This window comes from Centruroides vittatus, unplaced genomic scaffold, assembly GCF_030686945.1.
Source record: "Centruroides vittatus isolate TY-2023 unplaced genomic scaffold, ASM3068694v2 contig_817, whole genome shotgun sequence".
NCBI lineage: Eukaryota > Metazoa > Arthropoda > Arachnida > Scorpiones > Buthidae > Centruroides > Centruroides vittatus.
In genome coordinates this window covers 2,191,508-2,205,986 of record NW_027122532.1, presented here as the reverse complement: position 1 = coordinate 2,205,986, position 14,479 = coordinate 2,191,508, and the positions used below count along the sequence as shown (strand labels likewise).

The window sequence follows — 14,479 nt, the reverse complement described above, 5'->3', positions numbered from 1 at the left end:
GACCGAACGGAAGCGGAAGGTCGGACTGTCGGAACATCTCGCCGCGGTACGTTTAAAGGTCGATACTTCCCCGGTATTTTTGCATCGTAATGTTAATAATTGTCAAACCAATGTTAACGAAGTAAAAATTGCGTATAAAGAAATAAATACCGTAAAACGAAAATTTGAAGAACATTTTGCGATTGTTACGCCAAGTAACTGTAAATTTAAATAATGGTGCGGTACCGGCGGAATGCCGGGTAAACCTTGTCGGATATATAAACTGTAAACGCGGAGTAAGAGATCGTAAACATTAGCCTGGCCGGTCGTTTCGCTTAGCGACCGGCAACTTTGGTCGAAGAAAGAGCCGCAAAGGCTATAATCTCCGTATTAAACTGTGGAAGAAGAAGAAGAGATCGTAATGGATAGTTATCGTGATTGGCAAATCGAATCGTATCGCGTATTTCGGAGCCCTACCGAAGAGGCCGGTGTACCGGCGAAATGCATTTAGGGGTAAATGTGACGTAATAAAAAAAGTGTTTCTCTCTAAGAAAAACTGGTATGTTTTTTAACCTTTACTTCTAATTCTATTTCGTTTAGTAACTGGTTTAGAGTTCAGAAATTTTTAGGCCTCCGTAAGTCGGAAAAGAGAGAGAATTTCAAATTTTCGCGTACTCGCTGGCGGTACAATTAAGTAAGATTAGCGAATTCCGACTCCGTCGTTTTAAATAATTTAATTTACTTTTATATAAGTTAAGCTTAGTTCACACTGCCAACGCGATTGGCCGGAGAAAGCGAAAAACGCGTCAGACGCGACGTCGTTTCTGGCGAATTTTACCGTTTCGCCAATCGTTTCGAAGCGCGGAACTGTCCAGATTTTTTCTCTAGCGAAAAAATTTCGCCATCGATCGTTTTTGTTAAGTTATGGCAACGCCACACTCGGGCGATCCGCCTAGGGGATACCTTCCGGGAGGTCGTTTTAAGGGAAACCGGCTTCTATTTAGGCGTTACCCGGAAAACTCCACGTGGCCAGTCCCTCCCGGAGAGACGCGAACTCGCGACCGAACTCCCGGTGTTCGGGCAAGGCCAGTCGATGGCTTCGCTAGTAAGGCCGTCCGCCGTAAGGAAAATTGCCGTATTCGCACCGTTTCCATTCTTCGCCGCTGCGAAAGAATTTAGCGCTAGTTAACGGCGAGACTCGCGCGTTCGGCGAATTGGTCGTTTGATTTTCGACAAGGAATGTGGAGATAGATCCAATATGGCGTACAGGTTTTGGCGCGACTTTCGAATTGTCAGAAGATTCGAGTGCTAGACTTGTGCTTTTTGGTTTCTCTCATATTTTGGTTTTTGGGAGTGTAAAGTTTTTTGGTGGCTTTTCGACTGTTCGGTTTTTGCTCATTCCCAGGCAGAGATTACTTCCTGGTGGCTGGTGCCCCGAGTGGCTACTTCAGCATCGAAAAAGGATTTCCGGAATTAAAGTATTTCCCAGCTTTCTCCCAGGTAGGAGCGCGATTCACGGGCCTATCCGGTGTGGACTGCTCCATGGCTTCGGAGGCGTCCTCGCCCCCGCGCATTCGCCCCCGGTCCCCGGAGTCGGGCCCGGGGGGCCCCGATCTCTCGGGACTGCGGTTTTTGGCTCCTTTCGCGGAGGCGGATAAACTCCGCTCTATTCGGCCGTCCCTCCCATCGGACTTCTTGTTCACGATCTTCCTGGAGGGCCAGGGCCCCCTTCGTCGTTTACGTCCGGCCGAGCTACACGCCGCACTCCGGACGCGATTCCCACGCCCGGAGCTCATCGAGGACGTTCGTTATTCCAGAAGTGGGCTTCTTCTGTTGAAAACAAGGGACTTCTCCACCGCCCAAACGGCTCTCGCCCTGACGTCTCTTGGGGATTTGTCGGTGTGGGGCAGGTTGGCCCCGGAATGCTCCCAAACGGCGTATCTCTTGAGAGGAGTGGATGTCTCGCTAACCGCGTCCGAGATTTACGAAATGCTCACGGAGGCCATGTTGCCTGTCGTCGAGGTGCGCCGCTTCACGCGGAAACTCAACGACCGGGCAGAGGTGACCCCTAGTACGACGGTTTACTTCTCCATTGCCAGTGCGGACCCGATCGAGTCGGTGAAACTGTACTATCAACGGTTTCGCTGCGAGCGCTTCTATCCTAAGCCCAGATTCTGTGGGCGCTGCCTTACTTTCGGCCACGCTCCGGCTTCTTGCCGTGGGCGCCGTCGTTGCCTAAACTGCGGGGAGGACCACGACTCCACGGGGTGCTCGCGCCCGGCGGAGAAGTGCGTTCGCTGCGGGGGCCCTCACCGAGCGGACTCGCCCAACTGCCCGGCATACCTCTCGGAAGCGCGGCTACTCAAATTGAGTGTTATCCACCGCTGTTCGCATGCGGAGGCTAAGCGTCTCCGGCCGTCGGAGCAATCATCCTATGCCCAGGTGGCGGCAAAGCCTAAACCTCTCCAGGTTCCGGAGGCCAAGAGTGGTCCCAGCGGTAGGGTAGAGTCTACCCATCAGGCCGACTCAGCACGGGGCCCGGACCACCAATCCTTGACCCGGCGAATCGCCCGGCTGGAAGCGGCTATTGACTCGCTACGGACTGAACTCCGACAAATTAGATCTGAATTTCGGTCTACCCCTCCCACCAGGGAATCGGAACTCCTTCTCCCCGAAAACATCTCGTCGCAACCCCAACAATTACCTACCTCCCAGGCTCAAAAACGTCCGCCGCAGCGGGAGGAACGCCCTACGCTCTCTGGCCCGCCTAGAAAGAAAAAAGGAAATAAACAGAGGAAGGCAGCCCCAAAGGCTACTTCCGACTCAGACGGTCCAGCATCGGACATGGACCTTTCCTTCCCGCCTGGTCCAACCCGGACAGTATCGTTGGAAGACTTTGGCTCTGCCAACCCGGCGGAAAAGGTAAAACTTCGCCACCGTCAGTCAGCGCAATCGGCACATAATGCCTAGTCCGGCCCAATTCAACTCGGCCCTTCGCATCGTTCACTGGAACGCCCAAGGCTTACGCGCTAAAAAGGACCTTCTTTTGGCGGAACCATGGCTCCGCGGGGTAGACGTCCTTTTAATCCAGGAGACTTGGCTTGTCCCGTCAGCCTCCTTCTCCCTCCCTGGGTTCACCATTTTCCGGTGTGACCGTCCCAATTCCCGCGGCGGCGGTCTTTTAGCGGCGGTGGCTACGGCCATTCCCGCGCGCCTCCTTCCGGCCGCCCCAGGAATCGCGGGCCTGGAGACCCAGGAGCTCAGGATCTTTCTCCCGGGGGGCCCTTTTTCCCTCGTGAACGTCTACGCCCCTCAAGGTGTTCAGCCGGATATGGATCTTGACGCTTTGCTTCGGGACGGTTTTCGCCCTCGGATCATCTGCGGCGATTGGAACGCGCATCATCCTTACTGGGATGATGGCTGCACCCACCCCGACACGGCGGGACGCGCACTCTTCGATTGGTTTTCCACAGCAGACCTTTGTTGCCTGAACTCGGGGGTTCCTACCCGGTTCAGTGCCTCTAGCGCTTCAGCCCTCGACTTATCATTTTGCTCTCCGGACTTGCTCGGCTCGACTACTTGGAACGTCCTCTCAGACACTCTATCAAGCGATCATGCCCCAGTCTCCCTTTCCATTACTGCTCTAGCACCCCGGCAGGGGCCTCGGGTACGCTTTCGCTGTAGTACTGACTGGTCCGACTTCCCCACCCGGTTCGAGAACTCCATCTCTTCACTGGCCCACCGCCCCCCTTCGTACTCCCAGTTCGCCGGCCTGCTTCGGCAGTCGGTAGAGGACTGTTCGGTGTGGCGCGCCCCTCCTCCCCCTGGGTCCCCACCTTGGTGGACTCCGGCTTGTAGCCTCCTTCGGGCTAAGAAACGAAGGGCCTTTCGTAAAGCCCGCCAATCTGCCTCCTTGGCTCTTTGGACTCGCTACAAACGACTCAGCGCCCTTCTCCGCCGGCAATCCCGACAAGCGCGTCGGGAGTGGTGGGGCCGTCTCTGCTCCTCCCCTCCTTCTCCGTCCACGATCTATAGGATTTTTCGCCGCCTCCGCACGCCCGCGGACGCGCCAACGTCTCACCTCATTCTGCGTACGACGGAAGATATCACTTCGCCAGCCCAGCAAGCCGAGGCGCTGGCCGCCTATTTTGGTCGGAACCGCCCTTCGGGCGCTTTCGCCCCAATCACAGCGAACCACAACGATCAGCTAACCCTAGAGGACGGCCCGTTCCGTCCAGCGGAGTTGCTTCGGGCCCTTCGGGGCCTTCGCCCAACCACTCCGGGCCCGGACCGCATCCAGGCCCAGGCCATTCGTGCACTCCCTCCGTCTGGCCTTGCAGCCCTCCTGGCCGCCTTGAACAGAGCATGGTTGGCGGGGACATGCCCCCAGGAGTGGAAGTTAGCCCATATTATTCCTATTCGTAAACCGGGTCGCCCGGCGACTAATTGCGCCTCCTACCGGCCAATTTCTCTCACTTCCCACATGGCCAAACTATTCGAACGAATGGTTCTGCACCGTTTCCATATTTCTGCGGCTAATTCCACCTTCTTCCACCCACACCACTTTGGGTTCCTGCCCTATCGGGGCGCCGAGGAAGCTTTGCTCCTCCTTCACCATCAGGTCGCAGTGGCTCGGGCCCAACGGAAGTGGGTCTTTTTGTTGGCTCTCGACTTGGAGGGGGCCTACGACTCGGTCAACCAGCAGGGCCTCCTGGCCAAGATCCGGACTTATGGCATTGGGGGCAGGTTTCTTTCTTGGCTTAGATCGTTTCTGCTAGACCGCCAATTCCAGGTTCGCTGGCGTGGAATCCTCTCCCATCCCCACCCGTTCCGGCAAGGCATCCCTCAGGGGAGTGTACTGGCCCCCCTCCTGTTTACCTTATATATGGCCGATCTCTGGAGGGCTATTCCACCGGATGTTTCGGTGATAGTATATGCCGATGACATCTTTCTTCTCTCAGCTAGCTCGAGCCCTACCAAGGCCCACGCCCGCGCCCAACAAGCTCTAGACCACTTGGAACATTGGGCGTCGGGGTGGAGCATGTCCTTTTCTGCAACCAAGAGCGCATCCATCGATTTTTCGGCTAAAACCAATCGCTCACCTTTATCTTTCACCCTCAGTTCGGGGACCATCCCCCAGCAAAGGGTAGTCCGAGTCTTGGGCCTCCAACTCTCACATACTTTCACTTGGGACAACCATGCCCAATTTCTCCGGACCAAACTAACGCGGTCCTGCTCCTACTTAAAATACTTTGCCTCCCGCCGAAATGGGGCTCGGACCGCCGACCTCTTGCACCTTGTCTACTCGGTGCTTCGCCCAATGGCGGAATTTGGCGCCCCGCTCCTGGAGGGGGCTCCGCCCTCCAGCATTAGCCGTATGGAGCGCCCTTTACACGAGGCCCTTCGTACCGCGCTGGGGGTCCCCAAATCGACTCCCCTGATCTCTCTCTATACGGAATCCGGGTATATCCCGCTTCAGCTTCGTCTTCGCCACAGAGCGATAATGCATGCGGTAACACACTTATCTCGGGGTTCATCAAGCCCTCTGTTCCACCTTTTCCAGGCGGCTCCCAGTCTGGCCTCTCACCATTGGCGCCGCTTTCAGTCTCCTTACGTCGCCCGGGTCTTTACCCATTTCGCTAAGGAGAGTCTCCCGGTCGCCAGCCTTTACCGCCAGAATTTCCTCCCTCCGTGTGCAGATCAGATCCGGCCCAAGGTCCACCTCAACGAGTGGTCCGTAGCGGGTGCGGATCACGCCGAGGGCTTGAAAAGCCTTTACTCTGAGCTCCACGCTAAACTTTGGTACGACAGGTTCTGCATCGGTACTGATGCATCGAAAACTACTCTCAGGACGCAGATCGGCATCGTCATTCCTAGCGAGGGTATCCGGGAGACTTGGCGTCTCCACGACGCCTGCAGCGTTTTCACGGCAGAGGCTATTGGGATTCAGCGAGCACTGATGATCGCCTCTCAATATAATCGTCCGACCGTAATTTTTTCAGACAGCCGCTCTGTCCTGCAGGCAATTACGAACGTCTCTTTCTCATCGACGGCCATTATCTCAGACATTGCATCTATTGTCAGCAGGTTCCCCGCCCCCCTGGACCTCGTTTGGATCCCAGGACATTCGGGCATTCAGATTAACGAAGCGGCCGATAGGGCAGCCAGTCACACCGATCTTACTGGTTCCTGGCGCCATTCCCTTACCCCGAGAGACCTACGTCGGTTCAACAGGGACAAGATCGTGCTCGCCCTCACCGACAATTGGTCGGCTGCTCTCCGGCACAAGGGGAGGGAGCACCTCCGGCCGTTCTCTCCTTGGCCCTACCATCTGGCCTCCTCGCGCCGTGCGGAATCGCTTTTGGCGAGGTTACGTACTAATACGGCGCCTCTTCAATCTTTCCTTTTTTCTCGTCACCTTAGCCGCTCACCGGACTGCCAGCACTGCGGGCAGGAGGAATCCCCCGATCATTTTTGGCTGGTGTGTCCGGCGTACAACGAGGCCCGTCGGGAGTTGGGCCAAGCCCTTTCTTTGGACCTGAACCAGACTCGCCACCTCAGCCAACTTTACTGGCCACACGCGGGTTTAGACCCGAGCCACTACATCTCAGCCCTTGAGCGGTACATATATAAGACCGGCCGCTTCGCCTAACCACCAGGCGGCGCATCGGAAGAAAAGCCGACAACGGCCATACCTTCCAACATAAACCCACGAACAAGAACAAGAACAAGAACAAGAATTGGTCGTTTTGTACTTTTGTGCGCAGGTATAGCTATTTTGTGAAATTGTGATAATTATAGTTATATTTGTATATGGTTATATTTATTCGCGAGTTATACACGGTTGACGGGACTTTCTCTTCGACAGCAGCTCGGTATATACATTCGTCGCGTAGCTCTCTATCCGACGACACTCGGCACAGTCGATGTTGTAAAGTATTTGCCGAATACCGTCAAATTCAGATATGTTTTGACGAGAGGTTTAACAGCGATCCAATCGAGTCATTTTTTTAGCCGCATTCGTCAGTTTAATGGAGGAAACGACAACTTAGATGCACGATCGGCATCTCTTGCGACGCAAATGATTTTAAAAGTTGGTATCTTACGGGCTGCGCAGAATGGAAATGCACCACGCTCTTCTTCCTCCTCGAAGTCGTTACCCGTTACGACGGAAACCAATTATAATGTTAAAGATAGCGAAGAATCGTGCAATTTACGGACTGTCTATTTTGTAAAAATTGCAATCTGTTACGCGAGACTGCAGTGTTCCCCGTACAATTGAAAATTCTTCTCTGGTAGTTATCGGTGGTTATTTAGAGTTCTCGAAGAGAAGGTTACGCGCTACGAGTGCCTCGAAATCCTCGACCATCCCGCAAGTAACGGAGCTCTTTTTGGCTTAATATCGAACCGAGATAGAGGACGGCTTCGTTATCCGAGACCGGCGTTGGTGGGAGTGATTAGAATTCTTACAGATTTTTTGACGATGTAACGACATACGCGAGTCCTTGTCGGGCTAGTTCGAAAGTTAAGCCGATAAAGGTCATTTTGCCATACTCGAAAAATTGCCCCGTACCGCGGTGTAAGGCTAACACCGACGGTGCGCGTTCAAATCACAGTAATCGCCCGCGCAATATTATAGCGACAAAGTTTGTTAGCCCTTTACTAACCGATAGGACCGGACAATTAAGTCAAACTGTGGAAAAAGTACTCGGACCGTAAGCCCGCTTCTAGAAAAATATTAAAAGTCTAACGTAATTAAATGTAAATATTAAGTCTAATTCGTATCGTAAATTTCCGACGAGGAGGAAGCTAAGTACATTTCTGTTTTCCGCAGTTTGTAAAATTCATTCAAAAACAGCGCGCACTTAATTTTTTTTACGTAATAAACTTCCGCTTTTTCTATAAAGAATCTTATTTATATTAGAGATGTAAACCGAAGCGATGTTACTTTTACCATAGCCGTACTTTAATTTCGACTTTAAAACGATATACGTCGCTTTTGTTGGCAGTTCTACGTCCTTCTCCAATATTAATTATAATAAATTCTTGCCTTCGATGTCACCGTATTTCCGCGAAAATTTTTCGAAACTTTTTACTAATCTAAAAAAATGCGCTTACTTTTGCGAAAAAATAAGCAAATTTTTTCGAAAGGTTATATCGATATTTATTCTTAGTCTTAATTAACAAAAGTAATAATTTTATAACGTTTAATACGCAGCATTTTAATAAATTATCATATATGGTCCGAAAATGTGAAATTTTTTTACAGCAGACACTGTAGGTAATCTAGTTTTGCTAAGTTTGCGTGCTTTTCGAGTAAAAAAAAATATTTAAATTAACGATTAACTACCGGTGTCTTTAAGAATCGAAAAGAGACCATTAAATAGTATTAGTGTGAAAAAGTTTGTATTTTCCGTGCCAATAATACTCGGTTATTATTATTTATAATACTCGGTCTTATAAAAATAAAGGTATGAAAATACTGTATTATTATTTGGCTTTTGCACGAACTAGGGAACGTCGTTTGCGGCGGCTCGTTTCTCGATTGTCAAAAGTTTTCGTCCCGCATTAATGAGAAAAATACTTAACGCCACGACGTCTCCAAACTCCGCCGTACCGAAACGCTGACGCTGGACGATCGCTAGAGCCCGAGGGCTCTAACGGTCACCGATCGTCAGCGCCACGAGCGGAGAAAATATCGACTAGCGTCTATACGCTGGGTACGATAGACGGAGAGAATCGGTGGACGGCCTTACTAGCCAAGCCATCGACCGGCCTCGGTTCGGGGAACGAAGACCGCTCGGCCGCCGGTGGACCAGCCGGCAATCGTATCCCCGCTAGTCGTCACGTGGTTCTGGTTGTTTACGAGATAGCTATAGAAACTTTCCTTCCACCCGGCATCGTTTTCTTTTTGCCATATCTTTTTTCTCGATAAATAAACAAATGTGGTTAACGACAGAATATCGGAAGCAGCCATTTTGTTTCTCTCGCTTGTAAATGACTGGCCGCTTAAAATTTGCCATCGCTTTTCTCGTTCGCTTTGGTTCGCGCCCAGCGAATAGCCAATCTTTAATGCTCTCCGAGCGGGAACACGCTACCTTATCTGGAAAAAGGTACTCCGTAGTTAGGTGGCTCGGAGTAAAACGGAGGACGCTTTGCTCGGAAATGAAAGTTGGGTTTAGTGGGATAAGGCGACGCGATGAGCTATCTGCCGAGGAGATTCCTCCCGGTAGGATTTCCTACGAAAAACTGGTCCCTATTTAGGTGTTAGCCTGGAGTTTTGTGGATTTTTTCGCAGGCTGTCGGCTCGTTCGTTGGTCGACCGATGTTCGGCAGTTTTATCCACTCGGCTACTAGTATGCTTCGAAACGAAGGATATTAGGAGAAAATGTGACTGGCTTTTTTCATTACTAGCAACTTAATTTTATTTAAACACTAGTATGTAATATATGGCGCGTCGTAAATCGATGCATTAATTTACACTTTAATTAATTGGATGTCCACTTTCGATAAATATACGAATACTTGAAATGTAGGCTCTTCCCGATACTTCGAAAATTCTTCCTAGACCCAGAAAAAAGGCTAAAATTTGGGACGTGTCCGAGAAAAATGGACGCGCTCGATTAAAAAAGACTCGCTAAGAGGGTTTTTTTCTTATCGAGCCCGTCGTGGGTTTGATCGAGTCCGCAACGGGGGCCGGGTGGCGAGGAACGGTACCCGACGTATTCGGAAGGACCACTCCCTAAAATTTCCCGGGGCTTTTCGACTCGTCCGGATTGATTTCCGGGCCCCCGAGCCGTAAGCCGACACTTTAACCGCTCGGCCGTCCGACCGTCTAAATTTAAAAAATTATTATCGCCTGTTCGGATCGGTGTCCCAAAAGTCAGTTAAACGAAATGCAGGGGCGAATTCTCTGGGCTCGCTTAGCATGCGCCGCGTGCTTAAGAGAAAGTTTTGACTGTCAATATACTTTTCGTACGAGAACAAATGTGTCGATGATAATTTATTCTAACGCGTAAACTCTTTTATCATTTGTGTTTGCTTTTACGTTGGCAGTCGTTTTAAGTCAATGCCACGCTTGCCGGAACTCGATCGATCGCTGGTGTGGAGGTTTCCCGCGGCAAACAAGTGCGCGCGCATGACGTCATTCGAAGCATTTAACACGGCCGGATTGTATCGAGAGCTCGCGGTACCGAGTCGGCGTACGTGTATTGTGTACGGGGCGGATCTACAAAGAGATTAATAGAGATAGAAATTAAGCCCCGGCCCCCAGTGTCGAGGGCCCACAAAATTTGAATTATCGTCATAAATTTTTAATACTTTTTCATTATAATAGATTTCATATATTTCGTGCGTAAATATAATGGGCTTTATAATAGTCCACACTTTTTTATTCGCATCAATTAACGTTTCTGCCTATCGTTTAGTGCTAGAGAGGCCTATTATTCTTATTATAACTTTCGGCATGCCTAGGAATTTTGGTCGGGATTCGCCCCCGATGAAATATATTTGTAAGGTAGGAAAATCTTAAATATACAGTCGACAATTGAAATTAAAAAGAAACAAAAAATTGCTTTTAGTTCGTCAATAAATTTTCTTTTTCAAGAGTTAATTACTCTCGGTTCTATTTCGGTAGCAGGAAATGGTAGCATTGTATCCAATTTTGTTTTTTTTGTTTTTTATTTGCAACGAAAAGTCTGTTTAAGTTAAATTTTTTCCTCTTTTTAAATTTTAAGTCGGTAAAAACGCTTCTAAATTCGGAATGGGTGTAATTGGCGTTACGTAGTTCGCTATTTCGGTTAGTAAACAGCGCCGTCGGTCAATCGAAAGCGGCTTTTCGTTCGAGGTGTCCGTTTTCGAGGTTAATTATCGTACAGTTTTATCGAAACAACGAAGCGATTGTCGATACTTTAAGCTCGAAATTGTGTCTAATTTTCAATTTTGCCAAATATCTTTAATTACTCCGCGTCTGTTATTTTGCTCGATTTTTATGCAGTAGACGTGCAAAAATTACTTTTGTTAATAACTATTTTACTAACTTTTATCAGCTTTCGTACAAAGGGAAAAAACCCGGACATCTTACGCGGGTCTTAAAGAACGGACGCAGCGTGTAAAGAGTCGACCTACCGAAGGTAAACGAACTCGAATTTTTAAATTCGTTAATTCTAGAAACAAAACGTCGTACGTAAGTGACACGTGTAATATTGACACTTTTGAGTCATAAAACGAAACGTTGTTATTGTTAAATCGTTACGAATTTAGCAATTAAAGCGCTTCGAATTAATTAAGCACTGTTCCGAAACATTAACGGGCAAGAAATCGGTTTTTAACTCGGGTGGAGTTAACGCTTAACACTAGCACAAAGGAGCCATCAGTTTTGTTCGTCACTGGCGAACGCGATAATTCCGGTAAGTAGCGTGTGGCTAAAATTTTTAAAAAATCTAGCAACGAGAGTTGCATAAATTTTCCATCCGTTAGGAATTTTTATTTTAAAAAGAAACTTTTTTACATTATTAAACAAAAAAAACTAAAATTGGTGCGGCGCCATCCGTTACCAGATTTTGTTAGAACTTTTTATATTCTTACTAACTTTAAAGTGGCAAAAAGCATAATTTTGAGGGTAGGGGTGAATTTTATGAAAGTTTAAAAATGAAGATTTTATTCGTTATTATAAAGTCGAGATTCGCGACCCTCTCTATCTCCTCACCCCTCCACCTTTTACCGCCAAAATTTAATAGCGTCGATGTCCCTCGTATACGAGCCATCGTGCCAAATTTCCTTTCTTAATCTGAAATTTCCCCATTTTGAGATATTAATTAAGCGAAATAGACGCCGACACACATCCGAGGAATTTTCTTTGCCTTTTTTGATTATAAAAGAGCTTCCCGTCTCGAAAATTGTTGAAAGTAATATCTCTTATACTACGGTAGAGATACCAGACTAATCACACTGCTACCGGTAACGTCAAAATGACACTTTTATCATCAGAACGCAACTTTATTACCGGTACGCGTTTCGGTAGACGAGACTCGTCAGTCGTACATAAAAATATATAAATATCTACAACAACAAATATTACGTTTATATACAGTTGAAATGGCACAAAAAGCCTAAGACTTTATTACAAAAGAAAAATTCTCGAAACCAACCCGGACAAATTGGCGGAGAAATCGACATTAATTACAATCCACAATTTAAAACGTATCTAAAATAATTTTAGAAAACAGTTTTAAAAATGTATAAATGTACCGGTTTACGAACTGATCCGTTCGAGATTTATTTTTACCCGCACCGCGCAGTACTACGAAGATTATTACGTTATAAACGGGCCTAAATTAATACAAGTCCCATTACAAACATTTTAATTATATATCACCGGTTTAAAAAACATTCGCCTACAATATCTAAAAAGAAAATCTCTCGATAATCCACTGTAGCGGTCGCCGTTACAATTCACACTGCGGTATCGTGCGATTATTATTACCTCCCCCATTGGGTAGAAATGACAATCGCTTCCGCAACTCGTTGCTGGATTTTTACTTATGTATACGTTACAGTCAAAACCCGTTTTTAGAACGCGTTTTAACTAGTTGAAACTAGTTTATACTGGATGTCTTTGTTAAAACCCGTTTCGTCTAGTTAAAACTAGAATTTAATGCTAGTCAAAAATGAATGAGTTAAAACTAGTTTTAACTAGACAAAACGGGTTTTAACAAAGACATCCAGTATAAACTAGTTTCAACTAGTTAAAACGCGTTCTAAAAACGGGTTTTGACTGTAACGTATACATAAGTAAAAATCCAGCAACGAGTTGCTTAACTTTCCCTGCGAAAAATGTTTAAGAAAGATATTAGCAAAGTTTAAAAAAAATTGTGGCGCCATTTGTTACGAGTTTTTATTTTAAAAAATAACTTATGTAACTTATTATCAATTATAATAAAAAGGCAAATGGCCTAATTTTCAAGGTAGAGACGAGTTTTTATTTGTTAAATTAAAAATTGGTACGAGTAAAAAAAATCGTAACTCGAAGCTTTTTGAGATAGGACCGCCACACCTTAATATCTTCCGAATCAATGATTCGATTTTCTTGAAAATTTACAGAAATATTTATCCCTAGCGCACAAATCTCCCTGCCAAAGTTCAGAAATTTTCGACAAAAGGCACAGGAGTTCCGAAGCTTTAAAGTGAGTGAAGAAATCGTGCCCCCACACACTAACATCCATACATTACAGAAAAAAACTCAAACTATTCATATATTTGCAATTATATATTTTGTACTTAAGTATTAAAAAATTCATTCATCTTCCATCTATGCTGGACGATCCATTATTGACAGAACTGAAGTCATCTACAGGCTAGTTTAGACAGCCGCCACGACGTATTGATTTGAACAGAGTAGTAACTGCTAATAATAAAAAAAGTCTCTCCTGTTATCTGTTCAATATTGCTTACTAAAGGTGAGCATTTATTCTCATAATTTATAAGCCAAATCATCATTAGATTTTATTATGTGTAGTGATTATTTTCAATAAACAATGCATCTTTGAACAGTGTGAGCATAGTACATTTACTCTTACTTTAATGAAGTATTAAATACCTAATGATATTATCTAGAATGCTAAAATTAGGAACACAGGAACAAACGTGTCTTTTTTTTTTTTACATAACTACATTAATTTCATTGCATACAAACTATATCAAACTACATTATGCACCTTTATAAACGTTAAACATGCGTTTTTTTGATAATTTTTAAATAAAGAATTAAAATATAAAACAGGAGTAACAGACATTTATTGCAAACTTTGTGTACTTATGTAGATAAGTGCTTTTAAAAAAATTTTCATATTGAATAAAATAAAAGAAAGTTACAAAAAATCATAAAAATCTATATATTTTTTAATATAGGAACCCCAAAATTTAGTTTTCCTAGATCCACAGTGCCCCGTCGACAGGCATTAACAAGTTCTTTCAGATATTACAATATGTGAAGTTTTATCAAATACATTAAATAATGATATAATGCAAGAACTACTCACAAGTGTTCTCCTTCATCCACACTAATCCACAAAATCGATCATCCTGGATTAGACATTCGGATGGCGATTCCATAACTTACTATGAATTTCGAGTAGGTAGTTTGTTTACGATTTCGAAACGTCCCCGAGGATCGTCCATTATTTACCCTTCACTTTGTCAACATCCTTATTTCTTCCGCTTCGCGTGGTGTAAATCTAACAATATTCACGACACATACCAAGAAATTTCTTCATTTCTTCTGTTTGGGGCTCGAAAAGAATCTTAAAATGTCAACGTATTCGCATTATTACCTGCTCGTTACGTTTTTCTGCGAAAGCACGCGCATCGCTGCGTATCGTGGTTTTCTCATCCGTGTAATAATTGAACAGTTCAGTTTCCACGAGGCATATGACCTTCGAATTGTTTTACGTCGCTTCGAAACACTCGGAAATAAACAAACGAAATTGACGAAGACGACAGT

The 14,479-nt window shown here is 46.2% G+C and overlaps 1 protein-coding gene across 1 annotated transcript in view; it reads right to left on the bottom strand.

The window, feature by feature from the left end:
• LOC136982267 (uncharacterized) overlaps positions 1 to 14,479 on the bottom strand; it is a 25,234-nt gene extending 10,755 nt beyond the window's left edge. The window contains exon 1 of the mRNA XM_067278742.1: positions 14,019 to 14,479. The gene's annotated coding sequence lies outside the window, so the exon portion shown is untranslated. The remainder of the gene's footprint in view (positions 1 to 14,018) is intronic.